Genomic DNA, 8,015 nt, shown 5'->3' on the forward strand with positions numbered 1-8,015 from the left:
TTGTGTTCTGTCCTCAATAGGATGTGGAAAGCAAAAGTGTAAGCTAGCTCAGTCTTACACCATCAGAAAGAGGTTTTTTTCTGTAAGCTTGATTGGAATTCTGAATTCCTGGGACTGGGAAGCTAAGTAGGTGAACAAGGGTCAATGGGAAATAGAGTCATAGTTAAGCTGCTGAAAGGTGTTTCAGGTTTCATTGGCAGTCAGGTCAAATTGGAAGAAAGGATGAGTGGTGAAAAGGTACCAGGCAGAGAGCGGTGGGGATTTCAGTCATGGAGAAAGAGAAGTCTGTTAGTAATAGTCAAAAGCTAATTCATGTGATATGCATTGGAAAATTAGAATTCTTGGGGTTGTTCCTCTGGAGAAGGAACAGGGATAGAGAGCAGGGGAGTACTTGGGCCTGCGATTAGTGCCCAGGAAAGAGTGGCTGGAGGCAATAAGCCGCAGGCACCAAGGTGCACCTTCTTGGCAGGTAAGGTGTGAAGGAAGGAATGCTGAAGGCTCCGGACAACCACTGGTGGCAGATGCTACAGGAAGAGGCGAGGAAATGCTAGAGGGAAGAGGTGTGGCTGTGGAAGTTAGGAACCCTTGGGAAGATAGGAGTGAACTCAAGAGAGGAAAGGATGAGGTAGGATGGCCCGAAGAACTTCCCTGTGGAAAGGAGATCTGGGAAGACAAAAGTGTGAGGAAAATTGCTGGGAAAATACGAGAGTAAGGTCATCATATTCCTTTGGTGAGCACTCAGCACAGTGCTGGGGAAGATTGTCATGGAGACAGGCCCCAGACCCAACGTCAGAGGCCAGCTCCAGAACCAGCAAGTGGGCTCTTTGTAGATTTCCCCATTTCCTGGCAGGAGCAACTGGAAGGTTGACTTGGGGAAGTGTCATGGCCATCTCCAGCTAGCACCTGCTGGAGCAGCAGTTGTGCATATTTGCTCTGTAAAAGAAGAAGCGCGTGTGTTAACTAGGCAGAAGGCAGTTTTGAAATAGGAAGTGTGTAGGATATGCTGGTAGTTATTTCTGCTTTCCCATCAGTCTGTCAAATACAGAAATCATGGGGATTGGGGTTGGGGGGGGGTCCATCCTGTCTAACTCTGGTACAGGCCTTGTGCCTGACCATTGGGACCTACTGAAGGAACCCTACTACAGCGAACACAGTGCTGTTCAACAAGGAGCTAGGTGTCTTTGAAGGCATTTAGAGGGGAGTCTGGGGCAACAAGATCCTCCATGTTAAGCAGACTCTGAGACGGAAGGCTGATGAGTGGTGCTGTTAACATGTTGACTAATAAATTGGTGAAACTAAGAGAATCAAATTTTTCTTCACTATGGGGAACATAGAGGGACACTTCACCCTTCTCTGTGCATTTCATCCTTCCTGACAAAGTCTATCTCCATCATGGTTGTGTCTCTCAAGGTGAGAGAAGAAAGATGCTCCTTTCCTCAGGATACTGGTCTAGATCTGGGGTATGCTTCCATCTGTACCATCAACCTCCTCAGGGCTCTTTCAGCCTCAGCTTGACTGCATTTTGCTATCCACAAAACGATGCAAACACTTTTCTCCAATTGCTCATCGCATCTTCCTACTTCAGTGACTTCTCAATCTTTTGTTACACTTCAAAGTAGCCCTGGGGCTCTGCTTCTGTCATAGACGCACAAACTCTTTTCTAGCATGACACAGCATGGCATGCTCGCCATATTAGCGCTGTGCCAGCACAGGAAAATGCTGTGCCAAGGTGTTTTCCTGTGAGAGGAACATTGCTATTGCAGCCAGTTGTTACTAGGGTCTCAGCTTAGGAAATCCTCTGTCACAGGAGAGGCATGGGTATATCCTCTCTGCTGTGTTAGCACATGAACTACTACTCACATTCTTTTGTCTCATCCATTAAACGTGTAGGAGGCCTGAAAAAATATCCTATTCCAGTAAAACCGTTCCCGCTTTGATTTAGTTTCACCTTCTGAGAACCCAGGGAGGGGGAACTTGATTTACAGCAACTGTTGGACCAAGATGAGAGCACAGTAAAATGGCTCCCAGCTCCAGGTGAGGCAAATAAATTCTCCTTTCCCACACCACACTCCCTGATGAGCAATAGCAGCATTTCAGCAGAGTCACTGACTTGCTTTGAAGTGACCACACCACCGCATTCCTACTGCTTTATGCAAGGCATTGTGACTTCTTCCAGGGAATGCTTCTTGGTGTTGTCTCCTAAGGCAGCAGGCAGATCCTTCCAAGGACCTGTCTGTGCTACTTTACAGCACTTTTTCTTTTCTTCAGGCTGACAAAACCTCAATGAATTTGCTTCCTTTTTTTTTTTTCCCTAACACCTTCCTCAGTGTTATCTTTAGGTTATGCAATAGCAAAAGTATTTTATTATATTGTTTTATCATAAGGAGCACAGCTCATAAAGAAATTCATCTGGGCTGTAAAGAGGTAAAAATGGTTTAGAAGGTGAACAAAAGAGGCCTAGGAGAAGAGGGGCTGGTAACATTGGAGGTTTACCTCTCAGTTTCATATTGCCCCTACGGACAACTGGAAAGGCCTTGACTGAAATAGCAGAGAAAGGAATCCAAGAGGAACTGCTGCTGCTTGGGGAAGAAAGGCAAGTCAGATCACTTCCAATAAGTGATATGGGGACAGCAGGAGTACCTGTCAAAAAACAGTCCAGCTCACCTCCTACAAATGTCCATTGTCCAAACAGCTCTGGGAGCATCCAGATCCTGCACCGCTCACAGCATCAGCAACATAGTGCCAGGGCGTAAGACAGGCACTTTAATAAAATTATGTTTCCAGCTAACAGCTCACATTGAAAGATGCTCCACAAGCATTTTGTCCTGTTCCCTCAGCTCTGTCTTATAGCAAGCATCAGTCCATCATTCAGGCAGAATTCCCCATTTCCAAATCCTAGGGAGGAGCAGACAGGAAACTAGAATCAAGCCACTCAGACCAGGGCAATTCTGGGCCTGAGGAGAAAGAGACCTCCAGGCAATAGAAAAATTTTTACTGGAAAGGACCACTGAGTTAAGGCCTTCATAAGACTGCAATTTTTTCACTTGGTTCCTCCTTAATCCTAATTTCAGCACTTTTTATAGGATCCAGGCCATTGGTGTCTGGCTTCCTTTGCACTGCACCAGGAGGCAGGTGCCCTCCCCAGGTCCATGGAATGGGCACTGTCACCACAGAAATACGTGCCATGGATGCAGCCCCTGGACACTCGGTTACTTTGGTGTCTGACCCTTGCTGCCTTCTTGTGTCCCATTTCCCTGTCCACATGGTGATCTGCTCAAACGCTCTGTGCCTGCACCTACACAGGTATACACAGGAAATACCATGGTATTTCCACAGACACTCACCCTTAGTCTATGAAGGTCATAGGGAATCTGGCTCCTGCTCACCAAAACCAGGGCAATTCCTCAATGCTTACAGTTCTTCTGTAACCAGCTAAAACCAGCTGTTTTTTCAGGTGGAAAATGCTTTGGTACTTTCCCCTCTATGTCCAGCATATTCAGAGAACTTACTTGGTCCCAAATTGCCCTGCTGTCCAGCCCCACCCTTGGAGCAGTTGTTGTTAGGCTGGTACCGGGTTTGGCTACAAATAAACGAACCTTAACTGATACGCTGAGGGGAAATCTGCATAGTAGTGAGAAAGAAAAAAAAATCATGGAACAGTCTGGGTTGGAAGGGACCTTTAAAGGTCATCTAGTCCAACCACCCTGCAATGAGCAGGGACATCTTCAACTAGATCAGGTTGCTCAGAGCCCCATCCAAACTGGTCTTGAATGTTTCCAGGGATGGGGCATCTACCACCTCTCTGGGCAATCTGTGCCAGGGTTTCACAACCCTCATTGGGAAAAATTTCTTCCTTCTATCTAGTCTAAATCTATCCTCTTCTAGTTTAAAACCATTACCCCTTGTCCTATTGCTAAAAAGTCTGTCCCTGTCTTTCTTATAAGCCCCCTTGAAGTACTAGAAGGCTGCAGTAAGGTCTCCCTGGAGCCTTCTGTTGTCCAGGGTGAACAACCACAACTCCCTCAGCCTGTCCTCACAGCAGAGGTGTTCCATCCCTCTGAACATTTTTGTGGCCCTCCTCTGGACCTGCTTCAACAGGTCCATGTCTTTCCTGTGCTGAGGGCTCCAGAGCTGGATGCAGGACTCCAGGTGGGGTCTCACCAGAACAGAGGAGAGGGGCAGAATCACCTCCCTCGACCTGCTGACCACACTGCTTTGGATGCAGCCCAGGATACTTTCTTTTATTTTGCCTTAAAAAAAGACTCCGTCAAAAAAACCAAACCTTCAGCACTTTGGCAGAAAAAAATAAATTTGGGGAGGCACCATCATTTTGTGGAAGGTGAGCCATTGGCAGTTACCAAACAGTAAACTTTTCTGAGTATACAAGTGATTACACCAACCAATGACAGTCATAGAGGTTCTTTGTAATTAAATCATGGATGTCTACACTGGCAAACTGCTAAGACTAAACGTGGCACAATTCTGGCCTATGACAGCAAATAGAGATCAGGAGTTAGCATGGATGTGGGGCCATTCACAACAGGCATGTTGGGTCTGGCAACCCCATGGTGAACAAAAGCATGGAGTATTTGAACTTGGCCCATCTTGCACCATCTGCCCTCAGCACCAGAGACCAGTGCTGGGCAAGTTTAATTTACTGGTAGCAGATTTAACCTGCATTTTTATTTTTAGTCTCGTCAAATGTAAAAAAGACAGGATGGATGATTTATTCGGTACAGAGCTTCTTTTACTGCTGCCTATTTTGCTTAGCTCTCTCCACACTCCACTAAAGTGTATGCTACCCAAGCCTTTCTTGTGAATCTATTCCCTACCTCTCCTTTCTCTCCTTTACTAATTAGATCTCCCTTAATGACATCCTGGTTTTCCAGTCTTCAGAAGACTTTTCAGTCAGTAGTCAGACAGATACGCAATGTGTGATCAAACATGGCACTTTCATTTTGTATGTGTAAGGGTCTTGTGGCTTTGTTCAGAATCACGAGGGAGGGCAAATACTCAAGACCGAAGGACACCAACGATTATGTCAATGCTAAACCACATTAAGTACAACAAATATCTTAGAAGACTTGGGATGTTTTTCAGAGTATTCAGATTGCTGGCCTAAAAGAAAACTGTATCAAGCAGCAGTCACAGAGAAAATGTAAGGGAATAGTGGTAAAATTCCTTTAAAATATTAAAAACATGAAAATAGGCACATCAAGAGGTGAAAGACTTCTGCTGAAGGAGTTTGTGCATCCTATGTGTGCAAAACCAGACAAAATATCATTTCTCATAAAATATGTAGACATTTTCTTCTCTTAAAATGAATGGGTATGACAGACATCTCTGGAATTATATGGGCCCATAAAACAACTTAATTAACTTGACATGCTTGCTTACAGTTGCAACAAGACCTACATTTGTGAGTCCATACTATGCCTGGCAATTAGTATTATTCTATTATTTACAGTAACATCTGTATGGTTTATCATGAAGATCCTGGCTGCAACGCACTGTACAGAGTCTTAGCAAAGCACTTCCACCTCCAGACAACTTACAACTGCAACTAAGAGGAAAAATACAACAAATCAGTATAAAGAAATAACTAGTGGAAAAGCAGATAAAGTTGTTAGCAGATAATATCGTTACCAATATCTGTATTTTAGACTACATATCAGGAAAAATTTCTTTACTAAGAGAGTCGTCAAGCATTGGAACAGGCTGCCCAGGGAGGTGGTGGAGTCACCTTCACTGGAAGTATTCAAAAAACGTGTAGGTATGGCACTTCGGGACATGGTTTAGTGAGCATGGTGGTGTTGGGTTGGTGGTTGGACTTGGTGATCTTAAAGGTCTTTTCCAACTTCAATGATTCTGTGATCTCACCAAGAGTGAGATATTGCTATTGTGTTCCTTTGAAGAAATTACTAATAAAACTGACTTGACCTGAATTCTGCCTGAGGAGTGAGGCAGGCAGTTAACTAGGAATACGTTTCTCTGCCTGTTAGATCCCCGAGAGTGCTCCTGTTGCATCTACATGGCATGATGAAAACCCAGTTAAGAATGAGCATTGGTCCTCATTACTCAGGCAAACAGAAAGGTGGGACAATTCCCTTTCCTTCCCTAGCTGAAGAGTCATGTCTCTTGTCACTGTCCTCTGTGAAACATGTTCAGCTTTCAGGCAGCTTATTTTGAACTGTCCCAGCTCCTTGGTAAGACAGCCTAACCCTTTCTGTCCTCTCCTCTCAAAGAATTCAGAGCTCCCACATGTAGGATTTTACTTCCTGCAAAGGAGTTCACTGTAACCATATAGCTTTTATTTCTTAAAAAGTTCTTATCTTGGATCTGCCTTACCTGGTTTAACCTCAGAAATTATCAAACTCAGTACTTATCCATAGGAGTATGCTCAGGAAGAGAACAGTATTGATCTGAGAAGCTTAATGACTCTCAAAACTTGATTCAAAGAACACAGCTACACCCTAAAGACACCTAGAGGTTTTGTAGCACAGAAGTCACCCCTTCCTGTCCTAGCCACTTTATGACCAAATACAGAAAGATACCGTGCACGCTTTCAATTTTAGTGTGGTAGCTTTATGCTATCCCAGGATAGCAGCTGATAAGAAGAAACTCTCACCTCAGCAACACTGAGAACACTTTGTGGCTACAGGCCTAGTCACCCTTGCTTCTCTCCAGAGAAGAGGTTCAGGATGAATGGCCTCAGCATGTTCCTGTGGTATCTTGTACTGACACCAGCAGTCAAGAATGTGGTTTTGGTATGACTCTGCTCCAGACCAGCTACAGTCAAGAGCACCACCCCCTCAAAAGCAGCAAACGGCAGCCTCTGTTATTCATTCCAACTTGTGACTAACTTGTTGGCACCTCACAACTTGCTTGAGGACTTGAAGGACCTTGTTACTTGAGCTTCAGCAGCAGAACATTTTAACTAGTTTTCCTTGGATTTTAGGCATGCTGATCCTCTTGGGTCTTCTGCTTTCCGCCAGCTACTCTAATAGAGGATCTTCTCTTGCCATGATATACATTGTGGTACGTAACAATAGTCAGGATAAGCTGTACAGGCTCTGTGGAGACCTGGACTTAACTGAGTGGATGTAAAGAGTCAACACTTAGTGCTCCCTGATGCTCCCCCTCCTGCGTACCACTACTGTTTAGTGAGACTTGAACATTTGTGAAAAGCGCAGCCACAAACCAGATCAGCGTTTCTAAATTCATGAATAATGAAAAAGATGTATTCAGTTGCCCTTCAGGTTCTCACAGAAGGATTATCCAAGTGAGCTCCTTCATAAGCAAAAAATCCCTACAGCAAGGCCTTTCATGTGATTCAGTTAGTCGTGCAACCAACTTAAATGAGAATTTACTCTTGCATAACATTAAAAACAGTCAGCTGCCTAAGCAGGCTCTTTCTGCCTAAGCAGGCTCTTTCTCACCATGTCTTGCCCTACGTCAGTATCCGTTTGGTGATCTTGAGTAGGAGATGATAATCTTGCGTCTGAGCAGTAAGTAGGTAAGCTGGTTTTGGCCACAGAAAAAATAGTTAAGTGGAAGAGTTTGTGAGCTTACTAGTACTGTAAGCATTAGTGTGGAGATGAACTTACACAGACCCTGGTAACAGACCAGCTGATCTTTTCCTTGCTAAAAGCTGGAGCTAGCAGGTGAAGAGAAGAAGAACGAAGCACAAAATGAGAACAACAAATCCAAAATATTAAGAGCACCCCATTGGAGAGACCAGAACTTTGGTATGTGCTTTCAAGTTCTGGGGCTTCTCTGTTCATTGGTACTTCATATGTGGCATAAACAGAAAAATCATTTTACAGGTTCAAGCAGCTGCTCTGGGTTTCTGAAGGCAGGGCCTGGTCCCTCAGCCAGTTTCACCAGAAGTAACCAACCAGGCTGGGAATGAAAGCTGCTTTCAACTTCCCGCACTTCACCTTTAGGCAAGGGCTCAGTCTGCAAGCGTGAGAGGGGATTTAAACAGGAGCATCTCTCCTGCTCACTCACTGCCT

Source organism: Phaethon aethereus, assembly GCF_964289735.1.
Source record: "Phaethon aethereus genome assembly, chromosome: 1".
Classification (NCBI taxonomy): Eukaryota; Metazoa; Chordata; class Aves; order Phaethontiformes; family Phaethontidae; genus Phaethon; species Phaethon aethereus.